Source organism: Salvelinus namaycush, chromosome 34 (genome assembly GCF_016432855.1).
Source record: "Salvelinus namaycush isolate Seneca chromosome 34, SaNama_1.0, whole genome shotgun sequence".
NCBI lineage: Eukaryota > Metazoa > Chordata > Actinopteri > Salmoniformes > Salmonidae > Salvelinus > Salvelinus namaycush.
Genome location: NC_052340.1, coordinates 36,812,686 through 36,827,865, shown reverse-complemented (window position 1 = coordinate 36,827,865; position 15,180 = coordinate 36,812,686). Strand labels below are relative to the sequence as shown.

At 45.0% G+C, this 15,180-nt stretch overlaps 1 protein-coding gene and 1 non-coding gene across 2 annotated transcripts in view; one reads left to right on the top strand and one right to left on the bottom strand.

Moving 5' to 3' along the window:
- LOC120028510 (rho guanine nucleotide exchange factor 17-like) overlaps window positions 1-15,180 on the top strand; it is a 44,724-nt gene that overhangs the window by 5,216 nt on the left and 24,328 nt on the right. The window lies entirely within an intron of this gene.
- trnat-agu lies at window positions 10,275-10,348 on the bottom strand. The gene has a single exon. It is a non-coding gene; the product is annotated as a tRNA-Thr (tRNA).

The following is a 15,180-nucleotide window of genomic DNA, read 5'->3' as shown; positions in this document are numbered from 1 at the left end:
GTTGTCATGGATGAAAACAGCACTGCTAGATGGAGTTCTGACATGTATCTTACCCATATTAGGCTGGTAATGATGTGTTCAAGGAGGGGCCCTTTATGAATCAGGATGCAAAAACATCAGCCCAACTTTAAAGAGCTGTGCCAGGATTCTCTCTCTCTCTGTGTGTGTGTGTGTGTTTGTGTGTGCACGCTTGCATGTGTGAGTGCTTGGTTTCGCGTGTGTGTTTAGTCAGTAGAATGTTATAGCGATGGAGTGTTTGGAGCAGATATGGAGGACAGTTTGCCAAGCTCCTTATCTCTATAGCGCTGAGGTAGAGAAACTGCTCTGAATATGGCTCTGGGGTAGATATTGTGATTCTCATGATTCCATACAGTTGAAGTCGGACGTTTACATACACCTTAGCGTTCTCGGTAGTGATGAATCACGTTTCGCCCTCTGGCAGTCCAATGGATGAATCTGGGTTTGGCGGATGCCAGGAGAACACTACCTGCCCCAATGCATAGTGCCAACTGTAAAGTTTGGTGGATGAGGAATAATGGTCTGGGGCTGTTTTTCATGGTCCGGGCTAGTTGGGTTGGTGAGTGGATCACAGACCTCACAACCATAAAGGGCAATGTGTTCTATAACTGATTCAAGTATTTTTAGCCAGGTCCTAATTGGTATGTCGAATTTTATGTTCCTTTTGATGGCATAGAAGGCCCGTCTTGCCTTGTCTCTCAGATCGTTCACAGCTTTGAGGAAGTTACCTGTGGCGCTGATGTTTAGGCCAAAGTATGCATAGTTTTTTGTGTGCTCTAGGGCAACGGTGTCTAGATGGAAGTTGTATTTGTGGTCCTGGTGACTGGACCTTTTTTGGAACACCATTATTTTGGTCTTACTGAGATTTACTGTCAGGGCCCAGGTCTGACAGAATCTGTGCAGAAGATCTAGGTGCTGCTGTAGGCCCTCCTTGGTTGGGGACAGAAACACCAGATCATCAGCAAACAGTAGACATTTGACTTCAGATCCTAGTAGGGTGAGGCCGGGTGCTGCAGACTGTTCTAGTGCCCGCGCCAATTCGTTGATATATATGTTGAAGAGGGTGGGGCTTGAGCTGCATCCCTGTCTCACCCCACGGCCCTGTGGGAAGAAATGTATGTGTTTTTTGCCAATTTAACCACACACTTGTTGTTTGTGTACATGGATTTTATTATGTCGTATGTTTTACCCCCAACACCACTTTCCATCAATTTGTATAGCAGACCCTCATGCCAAATCGAGTCGAAGGATTTTTTGAAATCAACAAAGCATGAGACGACTTTGCCTTTGTTTTAGTTTGTTTGTTTTAGGGTGTGCAGGGTGAATACGTGGTCTGTCGTAGGGTACTTTGGTAATAAGCCAAGTTGACATTTGCTCAGTACATTGTTTTCACTGAGGAAATGTACGAGTCTGTTGTTAATGATAATGCAGAGGATTTTCCAAAGGTTGCTGTTGACACATATCCCACGGTAGTTATTGGGGTTAAATTTGTTTCCACTTTTGTGGATTGGGGTGATCAGTCCTTGGTTCCAAATATTGGGGAAGATGCCAGAGTTAAGGATGATGTTAAATAGTTGAAGTATATTGGAATTGTAATTTGTGGTCTGTATATTTTATCATTTCATTGAGGATACCATCAACACCACAGGCCTTTTTGGGTTGGAGGGTTTGTATTTTGTCCTGTAGTTCATTCAAAGTAATTTGATAATCCAGAGGGTTCTGGTAGTCTTTAATAGTTGTTTCTAAGATTTCTATGTCTTTCTCTCCTGCCCCCCTATCTTCTCTCTCTTCTCTCTCCTGCCCCCCTATCTTCTCTCTCTCTCCTACGCCACTCTTCTCTCGCCTCTCTCTCCTGCCCCCCTATCTTCTCTCTCTTCTCTCTCCTGCCCCCCTATCTTCTCTCTCTCTCTCTCCTACGCCACTCTTCTCTCGCCTCTCTCTCCTGCCCCCCTATCTTCTCTCTCTTCTCTCTCCTGCCCCCCTATCTTCTCTCTCTCTCTCTCTCCTGCCCCCCTATCTTCTCTCTCTCTCTCTCTCCTGCCCCCCTATCTTCTCTCTCTTCTCTCTCCTGCCCCCCTATCTTCTCTCTCTCTCCTACGCCACTCTTCTCTCGCCTCTCTCTCCTGCCCCCCTATCTTCTCTCTCTCTCCTGCGCCACTCTTCTCTCGCCTCTCTCTCCTGCCCCCCTATCTTCTCTCTCTCTCCTACGCCACTCTTCTCTCTCTTCTCTCTCCTGCCCCCCTATCTTCTCTCTCTCTCCTACGCCACTCTTCTCTCGCCTCTCTCTCCTGCCCCCCTATCTTCTCTCTCTCTCCTGTGCCACTCTTCTCTCGCCTCTCTCTCCTACGCCACTCTTCTCTCTCTCTCTCTCTCCTGCCCCCCTATCTTCTCTCTCTCTCCTACGCCACTCTTCTCCCGCCTCTCTCTCCTGCCCCCCTATCTTCTCTCTCTCCTACGCCACTCTTCTCTCTCTTCTCTCTCCTGCCCCCCTATCTTCTCTCTCTTCTCTCTCCTGCCCCCCTATCTTCTCTCTTTCTCCTGCGCCACTCTTCTCTCGCCTCTCTCTCCGACGCCACTCTTCTCTCGCCTCTCTCTCCTGCCCCCCTATCTTCTCTCTCTCTCCTACGCCACTCTTCTCTCGCCTCTCTCCTGCCCCCCTATCTTCTCTCTCTTCTCTCTCCTGCCCCCCTATCTTCTCTCTCTCTCTCCTACGCCACTCTTCTCTCGCCTCTCTCTCCTGCCCCCCTATCTTCTCTCTCTCTCTCTCCTACGCCACTCTTCTCTCGCCTCTCTCTCCTGCCCCCCTATCTTCTCTCTCTTCTCTCTCCTGCCCCCCTATCTTCTCTCTGTCTCTCTCCTACGCCACTCTTCTCTCGCCTCTCTCTCCTGCCCTCCTATCTTCTCTCTCTCTCTCCTACGCCACTCTTCTCTCGCCTCTCTCTCCTGCCCCCCTATCTTCTCTCTCTCTCTCTCCTACGCCACTCTTCTCTCTCTCTCTCTCTCCTGCCCCCCTATCTTCTCTCTCTCTCTCTCCTACGCCACTCTTCTCTCTCTCTCTCTCTCCTGCCCCCCTATCTTCTCTCTCTCTCTCTCCTGCCCCCCTATCTTCTCTCTCTCTCTCTCTCTCTCTCCTACGCCACTCTTCTCTCTCTCTCTCTCTCCTGCCCCCCTATCTTCTCTCTCTCTCTCTCCTACGCCACTCTTCTCTCGCCTCTCTCTCCTGCCCTCCTATCTTCTCTCTCTCTCTCCTACGCCACTCTTATCTCGCCTCTCTCTCCTGCCCCCCTATCTTCTCTCTCTCTCTCTCCTACGCCACTCTTCTCTCTCTCTCTCTCCTGCCCCCCTATCTTCTCTCTCTCTCCTACGACACTCTTCTCTCGCCTCTCTCCTGCCCCCCTATCTTCTCTCTCTCTCTCTCCTGCCCCCCTATCTTCTCTCTCTCTCCTGCCCCCCTATCTTCTCTCTCTCTCTCCTACGCCACTCTGCTCTCGTCTCTCTCTCTGAGCATTGCTGGGAGATGAGGTCATCTCGTTCAGGCTTCTTGGGGCGAGATTTAGCCAGATATCAGGTACAGGAACACATAGAACAAGGGAGGGAGAGGGGGAGAGGGGGAGACAGGTTTAGCCAGATATCAGGTACAGGAACACAGAACAAGGGAGGGAGGGAGAGGGAGGGAGGGAGGGAGAGGGGGAGACGGGTGAAGACTGGAGGAGAAAAACAGAGAAGATCAGCGAAAAGAAGAGGGAAGTCTGAGCCAAAAATGAAGGGAGCGGAATAGTTGCAGAGAGTGTGTGAAAAATGGAGGGAGGAGGAGAGGGAGGAGGAGAGGGAGGAGGAGAGGGAGGAGGAGAGAGTGAAGTACGGAGACTACTTGTTACAACACTACATAACATTTGAAATGTCTACTTTATTTTAAAACTTTTGTGTTCACTAATGTTTCGCTTGTTTATTTTCCTTTTTGTTTATTGTCTATTCCATTTGCTTTGGAATTATAAACATGTTTACCGTGCCAATAAAGCCCTTTGAATTGAATTTAGAGAGGGAGGGGAGAGCGAGAAAGAGGACCAGCCCCCAACGGTCTGAGGTGTTTTCACTTAGACAGGCAGCAGGAATGTGGTCCTATCTATCTTCTCGCAAGCATAATGGTCCCGAACCCCCCACTCACACAGCCTTGCATTTACTCAATGTCATTCTAGTGTGTATGAGCGACTTCAATTTGTACTGTACTTTTAGGGCGAGGGTCATATTTACACAGGCATGCGTGGGAGTGATCACTCAGTCTTTTTCAGATAGACCTGTCACTAACAAAAGATGGGAAATATTCTGGTCAATATCACACACTCTCTCCTTCCTCCCCTCTCTCGCCATCGATACTTCTCTCCTGACTAATTTAGGCTTTTCCTGCAGCTGATGGTTATCCTCAGAAGTTCACAGTGTACACTGGAACAGTTTGGCATGGCACACGCCAGCCCTTACTTTAGGAAGAGAGGGATGGAGCACAGAGACTGTTAGAGGGACAGAAAGAAGGGGATGTGAGAGAGGGGGAAAGAAGGGGATGTGAGAGAGGGGGAAAGAAGGGGATGTGAGAGAGGGGGAAAGAAGGGGATGTGAGAGAGGGGGAAAGAAGGGGATGTGAGAGAGGGGGAAAGAAGGGGATGTGAGAGAGAGGGAAAGAAGGGGATGTGAGAGAGGGGGAAAGAAGGGGATGTGAGAGAGGGGGAAAGAAAGGGATGTGAGAGAGGGGGAAAGAAGGGGATGTGAGAGATGGGGAAAGAAGGGGATGTGAGAGATGGGGAAAGAAAGGGATGTGAGAGAGGGGGAAAGAAGGGGATGTGAGAGATGGGGAAAGAAGGGGATGTGAGAGATGGGGAAAGAAGGGGATGTGAGAGAGGGGGAAAGAAGGGGATGTGAGAGAGGGGGAAAGAAGGGGATGTGAGAGAGGGGGAAAGAAGGGGATGTGAGAGAGGGGGAAAGAGGGGGTAAGAAGGGGGTGTGAGAGAGGGGGAAATAAGGGGGTGTGAGAGAGGGGGAAATAAGGGGATGTGAGAGAGGGGGAAAGAAGGGGATGTGAGAGATGGGGAAATAAGGGGATGTGAGAGAGGGAAAGAAGGGGATGTGAGAGAGGGAAAGAAGGGTGTAGAGAGCAGGTAGTCAGAGGGGAATAAAGAGAGAGGGATGGTTGATGTTTTGGGACTTGTATAAGGTCAGACAGAGGGAGGGGGGATTGATGTTTTGGGACTTGTATAAGGTCAGACAGAGGGAGAGAGAGAGGGAGGGGTTGATGTTTTGGGACTTGTATAAGGTCAGACAGAGGGAGAGGGAGAGGGTGGGGTTGATGTTTTGGGACTTGTATAAGGTCAGACAGAGGGAGAGGGAGAGGGTGGGGTTGATGTTTTGGGACTTGTATAAAGTCAGAGGGGGGGGGGGGGGATTAAGGAGAGAACACAGTGTTTAGATCATCAGATGTATTAATCATTTTTCAGACCACCTAGAATCAAACACTGCCCTCTATCTCCTTCTCCTCTTTTCCTCCCTCTCAACCCCCCGTAGAGCCACCCCTGTGTAGTCCCCTTCTGAGAACCCCCAGGCCTTGTGAGACACGTGTGTACGCACACACGCACACACCTTTGTAGACAGCGGTTGTGGAGGAGTTGTGGTCTGTACCTCATTCTGAGCCCCAGAGGAGATGCTCTGCTGGGGACCTTTTACTGTGGGAGGACAAGGGTGGAGGGACACACACACATTTCCTCTCTTCTGTCCAGCAGGGGGTTGGTGGGCAGGGAGGGGTCGTCCTGTTTCAACTAGAAGGTCAGCTCTCCTAGGAATGGAGAGAGATGATGAAAAGGTCGAGAGAGAAAGGAAGGGCATAGAGATATGGCTAAACAGATGACACAGAAAATAACCAGTTCACCATTTCCCAGCATGCCCTTGACCCTGGAACAGAGGGAATGTTTGGTAAAAGGTTAGTTATACCCGCCATTTTGGCACCAAATAGCAGTGTTACATTCTAGTAAGACTGCACATGAGATACCTCTGGTACCTCTGAGAACCTCTGGTACCAACAAAGTATAGTTATTTGTTGTTTTTCAAGCTCTCAGTAGTTTACTGTCTGCTGTGTCTGAAGGTATATGAGTAAGTTATCCCCCCTGGCCTCCCCCCCCCCCCTCTGTCCATGTCACCTTCTAATACACAGACAGGACTGGCTTATAGTTTCTGCAACCAGGGCAACATAAATGTTTTGTGTTCTGCTATAAGAGCCTGGCCAGGGGCCCATTTTTAAGGACAGACTGATTATGGTGAGCGGGGGGGGGGGTATTTTTAAGGTGGGATCTAGTATGGGGAACCTTACATAGAGGATAGAAACTGTCCAATGACATCAAAGACAAACGAAAGGGAGGAACAGATGTGGATGGATAGAGAGAGAGAGAGGTCAAAACATACAATGCATCTAGACTCATTTTATCTTCTCCTCCCTCCTCTCTATCTCCCACTCTTCTCTTTCCTCTGTAGAGAGAGAAATTCAAGGATTTTCACAGTAATATTATATGGCAAGGTTATAATAACCCTTTGGTTATTTCAGACAGATTACCCCAACCATATGTCTTTCTCTCTTTATTTCATTCCACATGTCTCTCTCTCTCTGTCTCTCTCTCTCTGTCTCTCTCTCTCTCTCTGTCTCTCTCTCTCTCTCTCTCTCTCTCTCTCTCTCTCTCTCTCTCTCTCTCTCTCTCTCTCTCTCTCTGTCTCTCTCTCTCTGTCTCTCTCTCTGTCTCTGTCTCTCTCTCTGTCTCTGTCTCTCTCTCTGTCTCTGTCTCTGTCTCTGTCTCTGTCTCTCTCTCTCTCTCTCTCTCTCTCTGTCTCTCTCTCTCTCTGCCTGTCTCTCTCTCTCTCTCGCTATTTCATTCCACATTTCTCTCTCTCTGTCTGTCTGTCTCTCTGTCTCTCTCTCTCTCTCTGCCTCTCTCTCTCTGTCTCTCTCTCTCTGTCTGTCTGTCTGTCTCTCTGTCTCTCTCTCTGTCTGTCTGTCTGTCTGTCTGTCTGTCTGTCTGTCTGTCTGTCTGTCTGTCTGTCTGTCTGTCTGTCTGTCTGTCTGTCTCTCTGTCTGTCTCTCTCTCTCTCTCTATTTCATTCCACATTTCTCTCTTACTCCCTATAACTAAATATTTTTTATTCTCCTTTTCTCTATCTGCCCTCCTCTCTCTCTCTCTCTCTCTCATTATGTAGGATCCACCCTGGGTAATTACAGAGCACTTTGCTTATGTAAAGCCCCCCACAGACTACGATTTTAGACGTCCTATGCCACGATTTTGCTGTCCCAGACAAAATTTCCACATTGTGGGCAAGTTCTTAGGTCGTAAACGATTTCCGGACGTCTTGGCTCACTCAGTGTGACAGGGTCTATCTAGGTCTGCCGATTTCAGTACCGCTACGTTCGGTCAGAGGCTCCGACAAGTTCTGACAGTCAGAATTGTTTTGCATTCATCGTGTACACGGCCAGCACTGAGTATGCACACAATAATACGATTATTGTGAATGTATTTTTTTTAATTTTATTTAACCAGGAAGGGCTCATTGAGATTTGAAATCTCTTTTTCAAGAGTGTCCTGGCCAAGATAGGCAGCACCAAGTCATTACACAATTACAGACAAACAACATGAACAACTACAGGTAATCTAGTAAAAAAAAAACATAGAATTCACAAGAGTATAACAAAATCATAAAACGGCAAATTAAAAACATTGACATCCTCAAAATCCTTCAATGATTTAAAAACACCAATTGGGACAAGTTCTTCCAGTTTAGAAGTATTTTGTAAGGCGTTCCAAGACGATGGCGCAGAGTACATAAAAGCCCTTTTACCAAATTCAGTTTGGACATTTGGAACAGTTGGCAGGATAAAGTCCAGCGGACGAAGAGAGTACCCACCACATTTCTGAACAATACAAATGCCAAAATAAAATGGTAGTAAACCCAAAATGGCTTTGTAAATAAAAATATACCAGTGACTGAGCCTACGAGTGACTAGAGAAGGCCAGCCAACCCTGGTATACAAAGTGCAGTGGTGCGTAAGGGTTTTGCAGTTTAAAATATATCTCAATGCTCCATGGTAAAGGGTGTCAATGGATCTCAAATACTGAGCAGAAGCATTCATATATAAAATATCACCATAGTCTAGTATAGGCATAAATGCAGCTGATACTAGCCTCCTTCTAGCTTCAAAAGAAAATAAACAAAAATAATATTCCAACTTCAGCTTCAAATTGTTTTGTCAGTTGTTGAATATGTATATTATATACACTGCTCCAAAAAATAAAGGGAACACTTAAACAACACAATGTAACTCCAAGTCAATCACACTTCTGTGAAATCAAACTGTCCACTTAGGAAGCAACACTGATTGACAATAAATGTCACATGCTGTTGTGCAAATGGGATAGACAAAAGGTGGAAATTATAGGCAATTAGCAAGACACCCCCAATAAAGGAGTGGTTCTGCAGGTGGTGACCACAGACCACTTCTCAGTTTCTATGCTTCCTGGCTGATGTTTTGGTCACTTTTGAATGCTGGCGGTGCTTTCACTCTAGTGGTAGCATGAGACGGAGTCTACAACCCACACAAGTGGCTCAGGTAGTGCAGCTCATCCAGGATGGCACATCAATGCGAGCTGTGGCAAGAAGGTTTGCTGTGTCTGTCAGCGTAGTGTCCAGAGCATGGAGGCGCTACCAGGAGACAGGCCAGTACATCAGGAGACGTGGAGGAGGCCGTAGGAGGGCAACAACCCAGCAGCAGGACCGCTACCTCCGCCTTTGTGCAAGGAGGAGCAGGTGGAGCACTGCCAGAGCCCTGCAAAATGACCTCCAGCAGGCCACAAATGTGCATGTGTCTGCTCAAACGGTCAGAAACAGACTCCATGAGGGTGGTATGAGGGCCCGACGTCCACAGGTGGGGGTTGTGCTTACAGCCCAACACCGTGCAGGACGTTTGGCATTTGCCAGAGAACACCAAGATTGGCAAATTCGCCACTGGCGCCCTGTGCTCTTCACAGATGAAAGCAGGTTCACACTGAGCACATGAGCACATGTGACAGACGTGACAGAGCCTGGAGACGCCGTGGAGAACGTTCTGCTGCCTGCAACATCCTCCAGCATGACCGGTTTGGCGGTGGGTCAGTCATGGTGTGGGGTGGCATTTCTTTGGGGGGCCGCAGAGCCCTCCATGTGCTCGCCAGAGGTAGCCTGACTGCCATTAGGTACCGAGATGAGATCCTCAGACCCCTTGTGAGACCATATGCTGGTGCGGTTGGCCCTGGGTTCCTCCTAATGCAAGACAATGCTAGACCTCATGTGGCTGGAGTGTGTCAGCAGTTCCTGCAAGAGGAAGGCATTGATGCTATGGACTGGCCCGCCCGTTCCCCAGACCTGAATCCAATTGAGCACATCTGGGACATCATGTCTCGCTCCATCCACCAACGCCACGTTGCACCACAGACTGTCCAGGAGTTGGCGGATGCTTTAGTCCAGGTTTGGGAGGAGATCCCTCAGGAGACCATCCGCCACCTCATCAGGAGCATGCCCAGGCGTTGTAGGGAGGTCATACAGGCACGTGGAGGCCACACACACTACTGAGCCTCATTTTGACTTGTTTTAAGGACATTACATCAAAGTTGGATCAGCCTGTAGTGTGGTTTTCCACTTTAATTTTGAGTGTGACTCCAAATCCAGACCTCCATGGGTTGATAAATTTGATTTCCATTGATCATTTTTGTGTGATTTTGTTGTCAGCACATTCAACTATGTAAAGAAAAAAGTATTTAATAAGAATATTTCATTCATTCAGATCTAGGATGTGTTATTTTAGTGTTCCCTTTATTTTTTTGAGCAGTATATATATAAATAAAAAATTGAACAGACATATTGTTAACGTTATAGGTGTTTAATAAAGTAGTGATATTGATCCAAGAAAAATTAACAACAGAAAATCATTAACATATGCCTTATATGATCTATTAATACATTTTAAATGAAAGTGTTACCAGATTGTGTTATGATGAAAGGTAAGACAGTTCCACCAAGTTCATATGGTAGGTTATTTATACGTTTCCAGTCCAGACTCAATGGGCATGTCATTAATTGAAAGGACCATTGAACAGCAGGAAATAGCCCAGTTTGTGTCTTAACCTTTTAGGCTACCCTTTGAAGGTGGAATGTGATCTGTTCTCAAGCCATTGGTGAAACCACATGCTGCCAACGGCAAAAGGCACTGCTGAGATTTGAACTCAGGATCTCCTGTTTACTAGACAGGCTCTTTAACCAACTAAGCCACAGCACCAGGTGATTTCTCTAGCTGCATTGGAGTGTTTTGTTTTAATCGTTCAGAGGTCCCATTGACGGGTGACTCAGTTGTTTGTAATGCAGTCTCCGGATTTCAGCATACTCCTCCTAAACAGGATATTCAAAGAGGAGAGGTGGGAATTGAAGTCTTTGAGCCCTTCTTTTACAGACTTAGTTTAGTTTTGTCAGTATTGAGGATAAGCTTCAATTGACACAAGGTATGTGGAACAGTATAAAAAGCAGTATGCAAGTTCTGGGAAGCTTTTGTGAGAGACGAGGCACAACAATAAATAACAGTATCATCAGCATAAAAGTGAAGTTGCAAATTTTTGTCTAAATTATTTATATAAATAATGAATGAGAGGGGACCAAGTACAGAGCCCTGAATAGTCAGATTAATTTAATAGTTTGATTTAAAAGTTATTGTGAATAGTCAGATTAGTATAATAGTTTGATTTAAAAGTTATTGTGAATAGTCAGATTAGTATAATAGTTTGATTTAAAAGTTATTGTGAATAGTCAGATTAGTATAATAGTTTGATTTAAAAGTTATTGTGAATAGTCAGATTAGTATAATAGTTTGATTTAAAAGTTATTGTGAATAGTCAGATTAGTATAATAGTTTGATTTAAAAGTTATTGTGAATAGTCAGATTAGTATAATAGTTTGATTTAAAAGTTATTGTGAATAGTCAGATTAGTATAATAGTTTGATTTAAAAGTTATTGTGAATAGTCAGATTAGTATAATAGTTTGATTTAAAAGTTATTGTGAATAGTCAGATTAATATAATAGTTTGATTAAAACATTTACATGCTGTGCAAGAAGAAGAATTCTCTAATAATCTTGTTTACATGGACACATCTGAAATCAGGCTACTTGATGGCATTTTGATAAATATATTTAACCTTTATTTTGATTGATGATTTATATTTTTCATTTATCAAAATGCCAGTTCCAATCATACGTCTGTAATGTACTCTTACAGCAGGTGGAATGTGTGTGTGTGTGTGTGTGTGTGTGTGTGTGTTCTTTAGTAACTCACACACAGTGAATAGATGTTCTGAGTGATCGGCTCACAGGCCTGCTACCTACTCCTCTCCTCAAACACAAAGACATGAGTGTGTGTGTGTTCCACTACTGCATAGCTCAGAGCGTGGCCGTGTTGACACACACACACACACACACACACACACACACACACACACACACACACACACGATTTGTCTCAGATTAATTCGGACTATTTGAGGTGATGTATACTGGATATGTTGTTGCTACAGTGTCTCTAAAGGGACAAACAGTATTATTGGCACTTTCTTTTTCTTGTTTTTCAAGCAAAAGTCTTTTAAGGGAGTATGCAGGCACAGGCAGGGGCAGTTCCTCACTTCACGTAGCCGATTATGCTAGTAGCAAATCAAACCTAGTATGAGGGGGGCCTTTTACAATCAATCAATCAATCAAGTTTATTTTATATAGCCCTCGTACATCAGCTAATATCTCGAAGTGCTGTACAGAAACCCAGCCTAAAACCCCAAACAGCAAGCAAATCAGGTGTGAAGCACGGTGGCTAGGAAAAACTCCCTAGAAAGCCAAAACCTAGGAAGAAACCTAGAGAGGAACCAGGCTATGAGGGTGGCCAGTCCTCTTCTGGCTGTGCCGGGTGAGATTATAACAGAACATGGCCAAGATGTTCAAAATGTTCATAAATGACAAGCATGGTCAAATAATAATCAGGAATAAATGTCAGTTGGCTTTTCATAGCCGATAATTAAGAGTTGAAAACAGCAGGTCTGGGACAGGTAGGGGTTCCATAACCGCAGGCAGAACAGTTGAAACTGGGACAGCAGCAAGGCCGGGTGGACTGGGGACAGCAAGGAGTCATCATGCCCGGTAGTCCTGACGTATGGTCCTAGGGCTCAGTTCCTCCGAGAGAGAGAAAGAAAGAGAGAAGGAGAGAATTAGAGAGAGCCAAGATGTTCATAAATGACAAGCAGGGTCAAATAATAATCAGGAATAAATGTCAGTTGGCTTTTCATAGCCGATCATTAAAGAGTTGAAAACAGCAGGTCTGGGACAGGTAGGGGTTCCATAACTGCAGGCAGAACAGTTGAAACTGGAACAGCACAAGGCCAGGTGGACTGGGGACAGCAAGGAGTCATCATGCCCAGTAGTCCTGACGTATAGTCCTAGGGCTCAGGTCCTCCGAGAGAGAGAAAGAAAGAGAGAGGAGGAAGATTAGAGAGAGCATACTTAAATTCACACAGGACACCGGATAAGACAGGAGAAGTACTCCAGATATAACCAACTGACCCTAGCCCCCGACACAAACACTGCAGCATAAATACTGGAGGCTGAGACAGGAGGGGTCAGGGACACTGTGGCCCCATCCGATGATACCGGATACAGTATGTTTATATTCCTGTTTGCCTGTTAACTTTCTCTCTCCTCTCTATCTTTCACACAGTTCTCCAAAGAGATTCTTGCAATATTTATTCAGCATACATCGATAACTTTCTGAACGCCAAAGACCAGTGAGGATCGCAAAGGAGGCCAAGCCGGCATTCCTCAAGTTCCTGGAGGTGAGTGTGTACACCACCGTTCAAATTTTGGAGTCACTTAGAAATGTCCTTGTTTTCCATGGAAAAATAAATGAAATGAGTTGCAAATGAATAGGAAACATAGTCAAGATGTTGACAAGTTTATAATAATGATTTTTAATTTAAATAATAATTGTGTCCTTCAAACTTTGCTTTCATCAAAGAAGCCTGCAATTACAGCCTTACAGACCTTTGGTATTCTAGTTGTCAATTTGTTGAGGTAATCTGAAGAGATTTCACCCCAGGCTTCCTGAAGCACCTCCCACAAGTTGGATTGGCTTGATGTGCATTCTTATGTTACCATACGTCAACCTGCTCGCACAACAGCTCAATAGGGTTGAGATCTGGTGACTGTGCTGGCCACTCCGTTATAGACAGAATACCAGCTGACTGCTTCTTCCCTAAATAGTTCTTGCATAGTTTAGAGCTGTGCTTTGAGTCATTGTCCTGTTGTAGGAGGAAATTGGCTCAATTAAGTGCCGTCCAACACAACGTTGTACGAGATCTCAGTTTCTTGGCAATTTATCGCTTGGAATAGCCTTCATTTCTCAAAACAAGAATAGACTGACGAGTTTCAGAAGAAAGTGAATTGTTTCTGCTCATTTTGAGCCTGTAATCGAACCCACAAATGCTGATGCTCCAGATACTCAACTAGTCTAAGAAGGCCAGTTTTATTGCTTCTTTATCAGCCCAACAGTTTTCAGCTGTGCTAACATAATTGCAAAAGGGTTTTCTAATGATCAATTAGCCTTTTTAAATGATAAACTTGGATTAGCTAACACAACGTGCCATTGGAACACAGGAGTGATGGTTGCTGATAATGGGCCTCTGTACCCTATGTAGATATTCCATTAAACAATCAGCCGTTTCCAGCTACAATAGTCATTTAACACATTAACAATGTCTATACTGTATTTCTGATCAATTTGATGTTTATTTAATGGACAAAAAATAGCTTTTCTTTCAAAAACAAGGACATTTCTAAGTGACCCCAAACTTTTGAACGGTAGTGTATGTCCGCTGTTGATATGAGTGTGTTCGTGTAATGAGTGTGATTCATGGACTTGTCTCTAAGTGTCTTTACGTGTGTGTGTGTGTGTGTGTGTGTGTGGGTGTGTGTGTGTGTGTGTTGTGTTGTGTGTGTGTGTGTGTGGTGTGTGTGTGTGTGTGTGTGTGTGTGTGTGTGGTGTGTGTGTGTGTGCACATCCTGTCCTGCTGCTCTTCCAATGGCAGTTCTCTCAGGAGATTTTCTTTAGAAAGAGACACTCGATCCCTGATCCCCTGATGCCGGGCGAACACTACAGGACTTTCAAAATCCTAACATGGCTGAGCCTCTGACATTAACACCCGTCTTTTCTGTAGCTTGTTGTCTTGGCAACGTAGTGACTAGTCATCTGTCCTTCTCTAGTCTACATATTCATTCTAGTACTAGTCATCTGTCCTTCTCTTGTCTACATATTCATTCTAGTACTAGTCATCTGTCCTTCTCTAGTCTACATATTCATTCTAGTACTAGTCATCTGTCCTTCTCTAGTCTACATATTCATTCTAGTACTAGTCATCTGTCCTCCTCTAGTCTACATATTCATTCTAGTACTAGTCATCTGTCCTCCTCTAGTCTACATATTCATTCTAGTACTAGTCATCTGTCCTTCTCTTGTCTACATATTCATTCTGTACTAGTCATCTGTCCTTCTCTAGTCTACATATTCATTCTAGTACTAGTCTCTGTCCTTCTCTAGTCTACATATCTTTCTAGTACTAGTCATCTGTCCTTCTCTAGTCTACATTTCTTCTAGTACTAGTCATCTGTCCTTCTCTAGTCTACATATTCATTCTAGTACTAGTCATCTGTCCTTCTCTAGTCTACATTTCATTCTAGTACTAGTCACTGTCCTTCTCTAGTCTACATATTCATTCTAGTACTAGTCATCTGTCCTTCTCTAGTCTACATATTCATTCTAGTACTAGTCATCTGTCCTTCTCTAGTCTACATATTCATTCTAGTACTAGTCATCTGTCCTTCTCTAGTCTACAATTCATTCTAGTACTAGTCACCTGTCCTTCTCTAGTCTACATATTCATTCTAGTACTAGTCATCTGTTCTTCTCTTGTCTACATATTCATTCTAGTACTAGTCATCTGTCCTTCTCTTGTCTACATATTCATTATAGTATAGTCATCTGTCCTTCTCTAGTCTACATATTCATTCTAGTACTAGTCACCTGTCC